This window comes from Hyalella azteca, unplaced genomic scaffold (genome assembly GCF_000764305.2).
Source record: "Hyalella azteca isolate HAZT.00-mixed unplaced genomic scaffold, Hazt_2.0.2 contig17346, whole genome shotgun sequence".
Classification (NCBI taxonomy): Eukaryota; Metazoa; Arthropoda; class Malacostraca; order Amphipoda; family Hyalellidae; genus Hyalella; species Hyalella azteca.
In genome coordinates, this window is record NW_025947133.1 from 177,199 (window position 1) to 192,962 (window position 15,764).

A 15,764-nucleotide genomic window follows, 5' to 3' on the forward strand; every position below is an offset into this window, starting at 1 on the left:
TTTTGGTCTTGGTTATATTAAAATATGCGACAAATATCAAGGTCTCTGTAATGAACCCATTTCAAGATTTTGTTTGAATTGAACCCGAGTTTTGGGATCCAGAATGATGTTGAGCTGACTTTACTTCACGGAACTTTTCGTATCTTATACGTGACTGGGCAGCTTTGCACCCATGTTACTATATTTCTACTAGCAAATTACGAAGTTACGAACCAGGCAATAAGTCCAGCAGCTATCTCAATCAATCGTCTGTTGTGGAAAGATCGGGATCCAAAGGCCGGATCCCTTGTGGATCAAGTCACGAAAAATTCAAGAATCGGCAACAAGCCATGGGCCTATTTCTTCAGTGCCGACATTTCTATTCTATTCCATCGCTTAATGTAATGGTTGATTCAGTTACGGCAAGGAGGCTAATATTGTCCGCAGTTTTCAGTATTTTTCGGAAAGCAACGGTACCGGAAGATGACGTCAGTGAAGAGAAATTACGCGGAGGAATGTGACTAATGTTCGTTTTCTGTCTTTATCTACGAGGTACCGTTAGTTAGCTCACTTAGCTGGACATGAACATGCTATAGGTAACTTCTCAAAGGATCATACAATTGTCAATAATATAATTTTAGATAATATTTTCTTTATCAACAATACTTTTAAGTATAAACCAAGTGTAAAGAGGGCCTTTTATATTAATCCACTTAGGCACTTAACCTTATCATTTCCATTGTGCTTGTCAGCTTGTGTTGTGGTATACACATATTTTTAACAAAATTACGAGAAATTAAAAATTTCTGCACGTGCCTATATATGCTTGATGAGTATTGAGTAGGCTAGTCCTTGTAGTTGTAGGCCTACCTGGCCTAGTCCTTGCAGAGCACTGAGAGCAGTAGTTCTTGATGAGGATTGAGGACTGATCACTCTGCTCAATATCGATCAAATGAGACACCATGAAATGATGAATGCATGAATCAGCTTGAGCATGATGCATGTGAAATTGTGGAGTGATTCATCATTCAAGTGATTAGTGAATACATTGAATTGGTAGTTCTGCCGACACCGCCGACACGCATAGTGGCAAAGCAGAGAGTTTTTTAGACTCTCCCTCAAGTTCAGTTTTGAGTCCTATAAGTAGACCAGTAAAGTATCCTATATACCAGCATCATCATACATAAGAAATTGGTTTAAATCTTGGGTAAATGATGAATTAAAAATGAACCAATTCCAAAAAATCTCTGGTTTGTCACTATGCCAACACGACACGACACCTGAGAATGAGATTCAAAGGCTCAGTAGCCCATAGTGGCAAAGCAGAGAGTTTTTTAGACTCTCCCTCAAGTTCATTTTTGAGTCTTATAAGTAGACCAATAAAGTATCCTGGATACCAGCTTTATCATGCATAAGAAATTGGTTTAAATCTTGAGTAAATGAGGAAATTAAAAATGAACTGATTCTAAAAAAGCTCTGGTTTGCCACTATGCAGTAGCCTACCTGAATGTTGGAATTTGCTTTGCAGTGCTATTAAGAAAATTGATAATTTGGCAGCTAGTATCCTAGTAAATTTTATTAACACCTAAATTCAAATAGGCTAACGGCCTGCTAACATCTACAGCAATCCCAATTCCCATGGTCAGTAAGATGTGCCAGGTGTGCAGGAATTTGTTTTGTCATTTTAACAACCTGCGCGGTGCGCCGTACTACGTTGGTAAAAAAATGCGCCGTGTGCCGTACTTTAGAAAGCTAAAATAGTTCTACTATTTTAGTTGACAATATACGCGAGTATATTGACTACGCGAGTCGAACTGACAATAATAAAATGTAAGACATGTCCGGGTTACTTCTGACTCTTCCGGTTGTCTGCCTTGTCGGGTACGTAACGTACGGTAATCGTAAACTGCGGCTGTTATATATACGAAATGTAAACAGATGGTGTTCAGTGTTGCCATATGACTTTGGAGAAAATTTCTTCTAAAATAAAGATGGCCGGGATTGCGCGAACACGTGCGCAAAGATAATCACTTTTCATTACATTGCGCCAACTGTGCACAGCAATAGCTTAAAAAAAGTGAAAATGCGCGGGGAAAATTCACTGAAAACATACATCATCCTGAGTGTGGCAGCAATCCCTTGATTAACACGGTTAATAAATCCCCAAGTTTTACAGTGTTAAGCAAAACTGCACTAATCAAGAACATATGGGAATAATTATAATGAATCCTCAAAAATAGCAAAGTTACATAATAATTTTTTTTCCACTAAAATTCATCGTATATTTTTTCTAAATAGTAGGGGAAATAAATAAAAGAAATGCGAATGAATTAACATTTATTTTTACTGAAAAACAAATTCAATTTCAATTGCACAGTAGATTTCTTCGTTCCCTTTTTGTCGATAATTATGACGGTAATTTATCAAGGAAAATTTTGTAGTTTGATAAAAGTGAGCAGTAGATATAGCAGCGATCTTGACCAGTTGAAGGCTAACAAGTAACTAGTAGAACACCGGCATGGCGCACTTACCGGCCAACGTTGCCGAACTCGACCATTCGAGTTATGAACGAGACAAGGCGCGGTTAAACCGACCCTGTAGTCAGCACAAGTGCCTACGGAACGGGACCTTATTTAAAGAATTATTGGCTGAAATTCATGAAGTAACAACATTTGGCAAATTTTTCCAAAAGTCGTTACAAAAATAACAACATAAGATCTAATAAGCAAAAAGTAACACTTTTGTTATGAATGTAACACCTCTGGCTAGAGGCAGGAAAATGATGCGTTGTGAAAAAAAAGTCGCGCTAATCAAAACTGGCACCGCGTAGATTAAGGGTAAGTCACAAATTTTTTTTCCGCGTTAATCAAAATCGCGGTATTCAAAACCGTGCTAATCAAGGGATTGCTGTAATTATTATTAATTTGAACCAAGTACCTCATAGTACAGGGCTGGAAAAGTCCTATTTTTTCTGAAATATCGCGGCTCTAATACAGCAATCCCTTGATTGACGTGGTTAATAAATCCCTGAGTTTTACTGTGTTAAGCAAAACTGCGCTAATCAAATTTAAGAATATATGGTAATAATTATAATGAATCCTCAAAATTAGCAAAGTTACATAATAATTTTTTTTTCCACTAAAATTCATCATATTTTTTTTCTAAATAATAAGGGAAATAAATAAAATAAATGCGAATGAATTAACATTTATTTTTACTGAAAAACAAATCCAATTTCAACTGCACAGTAGATTTCTTTCTCTCCTGCATAATTGTGCGATAGCAATTCACTTGCCTATCCAGGCCACGGCAAACATTCATGCTTCTTTCTTCATTTGGGACTACTTCTCGTATGATTTCTTTAGTTTTTCAATTGCAGTGAGTAATTCTGCAAGTTCTTTACTAGAAATTTCTTTAGGAGCCGTTTCTTTTTCTTCTGTCTCCTTTTCATCTTCTTTGTAAGCATGTTCATGGTCAATTGCAAGAAGATCGTCATCAGTCAAATATTCTGAGTGAGATTCCAACAATTCTCTAATGTTTTCCAAATCTGCTTCAAGGCCAAGTTCTTGTCTAACTGTAGCAATTTCTTTGATGACTTCGTTGACACGATCGTTAAAACCCCGAAAATTGTTTGCACACTCCGGCAAAAGATTCTGCCAGACAGCCCTCATGCAGCTCTCTGTAACTTTGTTCCATGATTTATGGATGTTCTCAACTGCTTGTTTAATGTTGTATTTTTTCCAAAATTCTTCAAGAGTAATTGGGTTATCTCCAGTTGTATCTTCAATGGCTTTCTTAAAGGTTTGTATCAAATAATATGCTTTGAATGTTGAAATTGTTCCTTGGTCCATCGGTTGAAGTAACGAAGTGGTATTTGCTGGTAGATGAATAACTTTCACATTGGTATTGAGCTCATTTAATAAAGGGGGATGTCCAGGCGCATTATCTAAAATCAAAAGGACTTTAAAATCCAAGTTATTTTCCTTGCAGTATTTTTCAGCTGTTGGACAAAAATATGAAGTGAACCATTCTTCAAACAACTGCCTTGTCATCCAAGCCTTTTTGTTTGATTTCCAAATTACTGGGAGTGATTGCTTGTTTAACCCTTTGAATGCCCTAGGGTTCATAGTGCAATAAACTACCAAAGGTTTTAATTTGCAGTCTCCTTCTGCATTACCGCCAAGCAGGATCATTATTCTATCTTTAGATGCCTTGTGTCCTGGTGCAGCTGCTTCTTTCTTTGCTAAAAAAGTTCGTGATGGCATCTTCTTCCAGTAGAGACCAGTTTCGTCAACATTGAAAATTTGGCGAAGGTCATATCCATTTTCATCAATGATTTTCTTCAACTCGTTGGGATATTTCGCTGCTGCATCTTTATCTGCACTGGCTGCTTCTCCTGTTAATTTAATATTCTTTACGCCTGATCGAGATTTAAAATTTTCAAGCCAGCCTTTCCTAGCAAGAAATATTGAAGAATCCTCTTGATATTTCTCTTTCTTCAGTGAAGAGAAAAGGCTCAAAGCTTTAATCTTGATGTTGTTCCCATCTATAGGTATGCGCTTTTGATTGCAGTCTTCTAACCAAATAAAAAGCAAATCCTCCATTTCGATCATTATACGAGTCCTATTTCTAGTGCATTGCACGCTCAACAACGTAGAAGCAATTTTGCCTTTCTCTTGATACTCGGACGATTTTTTCAAAATTGTGCGTATTGTTGACTCAGGAAACCCTAGGTCTTCACCAATCTTCGTTTTCGTTTCACCATTATCAAAATGCTTAATTATTTCGAGCTTAGTCGCCAAAGTGATATTTTTACGTTTAAGCGTTCCCTTTTTGTCCATAATTACATATGATGGTAATTTATCAAGGAAAATTATGTAGTTTGATAAAAGTGAGCAGTAGATATGGCAGCGATCTTGACCAGTTGAAGGCTAACAAGTAACTAGAGCACCGGTCTAGCGCACTTACCGGCGAACGTTGCTGAACTTGATCATTCGAGTTATGAACGAGACAAGACGCGGTTAGACTGACTCTGTAGTCAGTACGAGTGCCTACGAAATGGGACTTTATTTAAAGAATTATTGGCTGAAATTCATAAAGTAACATTTGGCAAATTTTTCCAAAAGTTGTAACAAAAGTAACAACATAAGATCCAATAAGCAAAAAGTAACACTTTTGTTACGAACGTAACACCTCTGGCTAGAGGTGGGAAAATGATGTGTTGTGAAAAGAAAGCGCGCTAATCAAAACTGGCACAGCGTAAATTAAGGGTAGGTCGCAAATTTTTTTCCGTGTTAATCAAAACCGCGGTATTCAAAACCGTGCTAATCAAGGGATTGCTGTATTATATAATTTCAGTAGGTATGAAATCTCGCGGCTTGAATGTCATACATTTTTGTTTGATTGAAAAATCACGGTTCACACTTTGCATTGAGTTTGCAAACATGTCATTTCTTAAAATTTTCAACTTCCGCAATCCGCATTGCTTTATCATTTCTACCCAAATACCCTGCAGAACGTAATCATCATATTGTAGGCTAAACAAGTCAACCTAAATGTTTTGTTGGAGAATGGAGATCGCGCATAGTTGCGGTCACGTCAAAGAGGTCAGACTGCATTAACACGTGTTCAGCTTGCAGTAAAGACAAATGTTACTGTTGTTAGCCTATTTGAGTGTTTTAGGGTAGAATTAAAGATTTGGGGCCACGGTCAGAAAGATGTGCCAGGTGCACTGGAATTTATATTGTCATTTAACTAACTGGCGCAGTGTGCCGTACAATGCTGGTAAAAAAATGCGCTGTATGTGGCACTCCTAAAAGGCTGAAATAGTTTAAATAATGACGCGCAATGATGCTATCACACACCGTACACACAAATGAATATCTGCATTTTGTTCCGGTTGGATATGAATTGACTAGATTGCTAACACATCAACTCAGGTAGGAAGATTCTTTCATAGATCACAATTGAATTGGACATGAATCACAGAACTAAAGAAGGCTACATTGCATGAGATGTGCCATTGGCAGGGTTGGAAATTTTTTTGATTTTTTTTTAAATAAAAAATCAATGATTTTTTTATTTTTTCATTATTTTTTTGATTTTTTCAGCTTTTTTGTATTTTTGAGGTGTTATTTTTCATGTTGCAATTAGCCTACTAACAATAACAGTATATGGATCATAATGGATGCCTAAAAAGGGCACTTATTGCCTTCAATAATGGCCAACAGGCCAAGGTGGTGTCCACCACTTTGGGATTTTTGGGTGAACAATTATTGATAAGTCTATTCATTAGCTTTGTAAAGTTTGTATGGAGCAAGGTAATGAGCTAAATATTGACCATTTAACTGGCTTCAATATACAAAAACACTTCAGGAATGCAGATCTAAACATTGAAGAGTCACATAACAGATAGGTAGCTGATAGCACAGTGCACAATACTATCAATAGATCTACTAGTTTTATGTCCTATAAATCTACCAGACTCTACCCTCTATACACACCAACTAGTAGTGACTGAGTGACTGACTGCACTGTTCCCATTTAATTCAGACCAATAAACCAATACTAAACATAAACTGAACAATAACCAAACAAACCTCATACGACTTGAAACGAGACTTAAGTTATGAGAAAAGCTAACACTGTTTGAAATAAACATATGCATAATTCTAATACTTTATATCCATTCACTGCATTTAATTATTTTATATATAGTCTTATAATTGTAATTGTTTTGTTTCTAGTTTCAAATTCACATATTTAAAGATTGAAATTAAATATTTTAATTAGAATACTCTTATTAGGTTGGAAAATCTTTCTAATTGCCTAAAAGGTCAATACAATGTCAACCTCTCAATATACAGGGTGGAGCAGAACCAATTGAACAGTTTTGAGGTAAAATAAAAGAGTAATGGAGCCTATGGAGGTACATAAAGAAGAAAGTTTATTTTCCTAGAGGTTAGCATAACATACCATTTAGAATACTTTGTTTTGAAAACAATATCTGGAAGATGGGGGCCGTTAGCTGCAACACACTGTTGGAGTCGTTCTCACAGGAGGGAGTAACCATAACGGTGAATTCCAATCGCTACCTATGCTGCAAAATTTTTTACAGCCCATGATGGAAAACATTGTTGAAGATGAAGCATTGAGAGACGTGTGGTTCCAGCAGGATGGGGCTACAGCTCGAATGTTACTCAATGTTTTGAATCGCATGTTTCCCTTAGGTCTGGTGTCTCTGAGGGGTGATTTACAGTGGCCTGTGAGGTCACCTGATTTGAGCATTTGCGATTTCTTTCTTTGGGGACATCTAAAAGAAAGGGGTTCAGAAGTCGCCCTCACACCCTACCACAGCTAAGGGAACAGATTATTGCAGCAGAGCTTATGGCCATACCTTGCCATATGTGTGAACGTGCTGTAGGAAACTTCCAAGAACAACTCCAACAGTGTGAAGCAGCTAACAAACCCCATCTTCCTGATATTGTTTTCAAAACATAAGTATTTTAAATGGTATGTTATGCTAATCATGAGGAATATAAACTTTCTTCTTTATGTGCCTCCATTACTCTTTTATTTCACCTCAAAACTGTTCAATCAGTTCTGCCCCACCCTGTATAAGCTAACTAACATATTTAAATTGTATATTGTAATCAATATATAACAAATAGTCAAATAGTTAGACTACTTATAGCCTTATAAGAATTAGCTAAGCTGCTAGCTACGTACATTGTATTGCACTCTTGATGACTCTGTACCAAAAACATTCCATTTACTGGAACCTAATACACACTGAAGGCAACAAGTTTGTATACCAATTTGTCATTCATAGTACATTTATACTAAAGCATGAATAACAATACCTTAATATAAAATAAAGACTGCCACTCAATATTTTTAAATATGTGAAAAAATCAAAAAAATCATGATTTTTTTATAAAAAATCAAGTGATTTAATCATATGATTTAATCATTTTGATTTAATCATTGCCAACCCTGGCCATTGGTGCCTTCTAGTGATTGACTGGTTGCTGCAATTAGGGTATGAGCCTGTACATCAACAGTACAAACCTGTATGCCAACATCAGGCTACTTTCCCGACATCATCCTGGCCGGTGAAATAGACACGATCAATGCCTATTAACAATGCGCATAAATGGACTATACAAATTAAGTCAATACAACATAGTTACAGAGCGTAGTTAGACTATGTGATATAAATACTCAAGAAGAAATTGATCTCTGCAAAATTCTCTTCCAGAGTCTGTAGCTAATTCTACAGAATAAACCTGGCTATTGTTACCAACAATCAAAGGAATTACTCTTCCTAATTTCCCAAGTACACAAGGGTGATGTATGCTATGAATTTGTACAATATCTCCTATCTCAACAGTATTACTAAAAATTACATTGCTGGACTGAAATCTTTCACGAAGTGAAGTCAGATAGTCCAAATGATTGCAAGTTAAACATTTGAGAAGGATGGTCTTTTCATTCAGGGATGGGTCGTGACTCGCGAATATCTTCAATGTCGATGGGTCTGGAATTTGCCTGATTTGATGACTATTAATCAGTAGTGGCGGTGTTATTGGCTATTAAAGACACAGAATGTTAACAGACAGTGTTGCCATATGCTTGGAGAAAATTTATTCTAAAATAAAGTTCTAGATTTCTCATTTGCCAAATTTCTGTGTCAAGAAAAATTGTATATTATTGAAGGATAATTAAAGGCATACTTTACCAAGTATTTTGTCTGTTCCTCGACAAACTGCTCTTGCGCAGCATAGAATTGATGGCCAGGATTGCGCGAAGAGAAAATATTTATGATTTTGTGCAAACTGCACAAACCTATGACTTCCAAAAACTCATTATGGGCGGGAAAATTCCCCAAAAACATACATCATCCAGAGTGTGAATTTGGAGTAGCACGTGCACTTGTAAATAAATTTGTGCCTTTGTAAATGGCTTTTTATTGCCAAGATATGGAATTCACGGCTTGAAAAATGGAACCACAGCTCAATGAAATGGAATCACGGTGTTGTGGTCCTGTCAACAGGGGTTCACAAAAGCTATGTGAAGATTAGCTCAATCACCCCAAGATGTAATACCCAGATAAGCCTATCCTCCAACCCTGATAACAAATTTGGGCAATGAAACAGGTCATTCCCAAACAACACTATACTTATGCTAAGAACAAAACCAAGAGCCACTATTACAGGATAGTTCCTAGGGCACCAAATATCATTCACAGGATAAGCTAGGCAACCACCCTCCAGAGGAAAATCTCTCAGGGGTGACTGCAGTATTCCATCCAAGAGCCAAATTTTACAATATGGTCCAACTTTGTGGTAAACAATAATTTTAAAACAGAACATCCTAACCTGTGACATAAGGGAATCAAAATTACAGTAAGATAAGCAATCGTCTAGAAGTCTTGGTTGGCACGGAGACAAATAAAGGTCCTGGAAAGGAGAGCACAATAAGAAATGGTGGTGATTCCTCAACAGTAGACTAGCACAGTAAGAGCACTCTTTACCTGGTCCATGGATCACCCTGATGTATGGCACTAAGGCAGTGTAGTTGCATCACTCTCATAGACACCACAGGCACACTGAAGCACTCCCCCTCACAACAACACCCCAGGTACTCACTGGTCTGGTAGAAAGGTTCCACAGGTTACTGACCACAGGTGATACCATACTGGGTAACAGGAACCATGAACCTCAAGAGAGGCAAGGACTGTCAGGACACTCACTATGTCTCCAAGTGAGTTAAAGAAACCTAGACATTAGCAATAACACAAGAAACAAGGGTTACATTGGCTAAATAATAATAATGATTAAGGCTCTTATTCAACTTGATCACAAGACAAATCTATCAATAAGGTTTGTTAACTAACAGCAAGAAAGTCTCTTGCTAAACAAGCATATCAAAACAGAGCCTTGGGTAACTATGATCACTGACTAGTGAGATACAGAAAACAAGCACCAATATCAATATCTAATCCTAGACCGGAATTGAAGGTGATGGGTGCTAATAATGGGCACACATATGAATGAGTCATCTACTAACACTATCTACCAATAATTAAATCACTACAATCACATCACTTGATGGTTGCACAACTGGTTAACTAAATCACTGGTGGTCTGAAAGTCTAAGCCCCATTGTACTTAATAGAGTCAACACCAGGGCAGATATTCCTAGTAACTTGCAAATATTGGTTTGTATGAATCAAAACCAGTGTATCCAAAAAACAAAACCAGTGTATCCAAATGAAATGACTAAAGACTTGCTCATGAACAGGACTAATATTCAGCTAGCTCAGTTAGTTAAGTAATGATAACAAAGCCTAGGTTGACATTTAAACAATGAGCTTCAGCAAAGTGATCTTCAAGGAGCTGCAGTTTGGAAGATGAGAAGACTCAGGACAGGAAGGTCAGGACTGGGCAAGTCTGGGTTCCAGGTCTCCTCAGCAGCATGCCAGCTGGGTCCCACTCCGACTGCTCCTATCAAGTTAACAAAATAATGGGACTAGAGTCTATGGTCTTTAAGGGCAATTAAAGGGGATGTATTCCTCAAATCAGGAGTACTTTGGTTTGGATTAAAACAAGCAATAATGCATAAGTCAGCAACAACACAGGACAAATATCCAAGCAACATAGCAAAACAAAGAAAGAAAGTACAGTATGGCAAGGCAAACACTTGATTTGAGATCTAATAGTTGTAATGATTCAAATTCTATGTAAAAGCAATCAGGAAAGTGTATAAAGCAATTCAAAACAGGAACAAGGTGACATTAAACAGGTAACAAAGTAATAAGCAAGCTTTATTGCAGTAAATTAAGTGCATGAGTTTGAAAAGGAAAGGTATATTATTATTCTTGAGTTGATCAAGTCTTAGCAACTCACCCTTAGGGAGCAGCTACGTTGCTCAGCAAGCAGGAATGGGTTGACAATGATTTCCAGGGTTAAATGATCTTCAGGCAATGGGTGCGGGTGAGGCAAGCAATTAGATGCAGACAAGGATCACTAAGCGTGATAAGTGGTGTGCTTACTAAACTTGACCAAGACTCTTAATAGTGCATGCTACACTTCAAACATGATGATCAGAAGCAATTGAACTTTTCAGACATTGCATAAAGTTGCATGCTCCAACTAGTGAATTATTGATGGAGAACAACAACACCTGAAACAAATACAAGGGAAGAAAATATTCATTAATAATAAGTCACAAAAGCCCTAAATTAAATGGAAAGTGCAAACCATATTAGGAAGCATAACCTAAAGTAAGCAATACACTACAGCAATCCCTTGATTAACGCGGTTAATAAATCCCCGAGTTTTACCGTGTTAAGCAAAACCGCGCTAATCAAACTTAAGAATATATGGGAATAATTATAATGAATCCTCAAAAATAGCAAAGGATAGGAAAATTATGTAGCTTGATAAAAGTGGACAGTAGATATGGCAGCGATCTTGACCAGTTGAAGGCTAACGAGTAACTAGCCCTTTACGCACTGAATTATGTTTCGAAAGTGAAAAAACAATCTGAATTACATTTCAGATCACGCGCAGTCTTTGTGTTGTACTGGCAGTAGCGGCGCACCTACTCCATCGAACGTTGTTCGAACGAGTTCACAACATGTGACGCTACTGTCACACTTGCGGCTAGACTCCAAACGTGTAATTACTCTCGGTAGAAGCTTTTATTTTCTGTGTGACGAATTCGTCACACCAGGGCTTAAAGGGCTAGAGCACCGGCATGGCGCACTTACTGGCGAACGTTGCCGAACTCGATCATTCAAGTTATGAACGAGACAAGGCGTGGTTAAACCGACTCTGTAGTCAGCACGAGTGCCTACGGAACGGGACCTTATTTAAAGAATTATTGGCTGAAATTCATATAGTAACAATATTTGGCGAACTTTTCCAAAAGTCGTAACAAAAGTAACAACATAGGATCTAATAAGCAAAAAGTAACACTTTTGTTACGAACGTAACACCTCTGGCTAGAGGCGGGAAAATGATGCATTGTGAAAAAAAAGTCGCGCTAATCAAAACTGGCACCGCGTAGATTAAGGGCAGGTCACAATTTTTTTTTCTGCGTTAATCAAAACCGCGCTATTCAAAACCGTGCTAATCAAGGGATTGCTGTAATGTGCCAGGAATGAAAAGTAAGAACCTAATACTCTAAGATTAAGCAAGAGGAGCAATATGCTCCTCTTCAATGGCTGGTAAACCTTAAAACCACAGCTCAAAAAATTCAGTCATTGCTTTGCCAAGTAGGTATATTCCATGCCTGCATCATACATGCCCAAGTTCTCAAAATGCTACAATTCTTGCCTATGAACTACAAACATTTTCTATAGGACACAAGACATTCAAAAACTCACAATGAGAGACAAAATCATTCAGGATGTAACTTGTAAGGTAAATTTAGTAAGACAATATTGACAAAATCATGTAAACACATGAAAAAATTCATATTTAGATGCTAATAGAGAGGTGTTTGAGTTTTAACAAACTCTCCAGCATTTAAACCTCAGTGCACATAAATTCTATTATTGATTATAATTGTGAAATTGAAGTTAACATTACCCATACAGGTAGTGGGGCATCTTCACTTCATCACTTGAATACTTATATTACCATAGCAGCAATTGAAAACAGGTTTTTTTAGGGCCAGCATACAATTTCGAGAGGCAAATTAAGCATATGCATTGCTTCACAATTTTATGAATGCTGATATAATATATAAAATATATTTCAGTATACAAATAATAATCAATAAAATATAATTCACTTTACAAATAAATTTACATTTAAAAATAATTAGTTTTTACATATCTCTGGCTCCAACATTAGTAGGTTCTGCTCTGTGAAGATGACAATGCAAGTTTGAGACTGGCAGTGCGAGTGCAGGCATCAACAACCATGCGTGGTGCCAGTTCAAAATGTACTGCTGGGGTGCTGGCCAGGCACTGAGGCATAGAATATACCTACTTGGTGAGCTCACTGAGCTGCGACTGGATTTTTTGAGCCATGCTTCTATGGGTTTGCTAGCCATGATTCAATTTCTTCGAGCTGTGAATTCCATAATATATATATCAGCCATGAAAAGCCATTTATGAGCTGCAAATTTATTTTCAAAGTCCCGTGCATGTGTTACCCCAAATCCCTAATTTTATCCTAAAAACTGTCATCAAACAGCAACACTAACATTTGTCTTCAATTTACTTGTAACTGAACACATTATAATGCAGTCTGGCTGTTACAATGTGCTACATGTCAGAGAAGAACTGGAGATTATCTTATCATTTTGTCTAGCACAGTGCAGTTCTAGGATTGGCTTAATATATTGCCGTTATCAGTCTTGGCAAAAGATGCCCAGTTTAGGTCACCACGCTTGGGGGGGGGGGGGTTGTGACGGGAGACACGACATCTGACCGACCAGTTAGGAATTTAAATAGTTTTATTTTGATCAAAGACAAATTCTTGTACTGAGTGTAAAGTTAACTATAACATGTTAAGTGCGGGACGGCCCACGGGTTGGTGGCAGGGTCTTTTTTCCGGATAAAAAAAAGGAAAATTTTATTTACATTTTATTTTTATTTCAAATAATTATTTTATTTTAAATATTTTTATTTTAAATGATGTAAAAAAATTTACAAAAAAGGGAAATTTAATTTTTGCACCTGAACCTACAAATTTACTATTATATTTTGAATTATAGGCCTCTTTAGCAGCAGACTTGGCCGTTTTTAGGCCAGCTGCCAGTGCTGTGGGTCGTTGCTGCACTTAAGATGTTAAATAAATAATTTAACATTCAAATTTTTTTAGATTTCATATTTAGGATGAATTATAACTTCACACAAGTGTTGATTGTCAAAGTAGCAAGTCAAAACTAGTTGCCATTTTCTCAGAGTTGGTGGAGCAATACAATACATTACAACATGCACATATACAATACAACATAGATAAATTGTGATCTTGGAATTAAATTTCAAAAATGAAGAATTTTATATTAAAATAGCTTACACACTTCCAGGGTTGCAAAATGCCAACAATGACTGACCAAATAACAAAGACCTACTTTTGTAGGTTGCACGGCTACCACTATGACTTCAACTGAAAGACACTTCACTCCTTTGTTCATATTTCAAGCTTCTTGGCTCATGCAACCAGTGCTAAAGACATTAAAATTGTGTATCTCAGGATGTTAGAACTATAATGTATAATGTATTAATATTCACAATATCACAAAAAAAATATTAATATTATCACAATCTAAAATATTTGCAATATCTGGGAAATGTAGGATGCACTGGCAAGTACCGTACTCAAGCCTGAATGTAACTATAGAGTTGTAGGCAGGACCAGGGGAGCTGGTGGTAATGTCACCAGTGACATATAATCACGTGTGAGGTTACATGCTATATGTCATGAAGCAATTATTTTCAGAAATGTTTTATGAGCCATTCCTAACTTGGAATATGCTTTCTTTTTATTTAAATTAAATAAAATTGTACTATTAATGCTTTTTATTGTTGAATATCAATGAATTAACTTGTGGCAAAGTACTTGTAATGAGGGAATTCATGTGAAGTATGTTTCACATTTTACTTGAAAATCTCATTTAAGATTATAAATTTAACTTGTAAAAAATCATGAAAATGTGGAGATACAACTTTTATGACAAATTAGTCAAGCCCTATAAACACATGTCTAGTTCTTTGAATTAAATCAATCAATGTCAGTAGACTTTTGATCAGACCAATCGGTTCTACAAGTGGTTTTGAGCAACAAATATAGCCAAATTATAATTTATTTCCCAATTATATATGATAAGAGAGATACTTTGAAGTTTTACAATTTTAACAACATTTAAATTCATGTGGTAATATACATTTTTTATATTTGTAGTCATTTAATGACCTAAAACCTGACTTTGATAAGTAGGTACTTATATTTTGAAAAATTTCAAATTTGCTGCAGCTGATCTGCAGGTGCTGCAGCTGCTGCCTGCCAATGCTATCTCTTTTGTTTATTTAGAATGCAGTTTGTTCTTGTGAGAGGTGGTGCAAGTGTACTGTGGATGGTCTGTAATGCAGCATTGATCAGTTCAAAATCTCAAAATACTATGTTTTTTTTTTATATGACCTATAGAATTGCACTATGTTATGTGGTACCAAAAACTGTGTTGGTATCATTGAAATTTTAAGACTTTTCTGCAATAGTGGACATAATTTTTGTTTATTTTATAACTCATTAATTGCAAAAATTGTTCACTTACAAATAAACCACTAGTGAAGAGTGTCAAAAATGGCATCACGGAGATCCACATGCAGTCGGTAAGTCAAACGCTGTCAGAGTAGCAGCAGCCGTTCGCGAGCTCAATGTATGCCTTGGCATAGCTGTGGGAGGTGTAATGTGATAGGCCTTCTGATCCACTATGTTTCCAGAATTCCACACTGCAGGCAACTGACTATAAAGAAGGATAAGAAGTAGACTGTTTCAATGATGTAGTAATTCAGATTTGTTATAGAGTTATTTAGTTGGCAGTTGTCTCTCATTTCATTGATGATAATTGTGATTTCTCTGATGATTGACAGATTCTTCATAACTTTTCCAGGTCCATTGTTTGCAATGATTGACATTGCATTAATTTTTTTTGCCATGTCTGTAAAGTGTGTATAAGTGTAATGGTTTTCATTTCCAGTAAATGAATGTCAGTGGGTAAAGTTGCTTTCATTTATGGCCGGATGCATTTCCATCTCCACACTG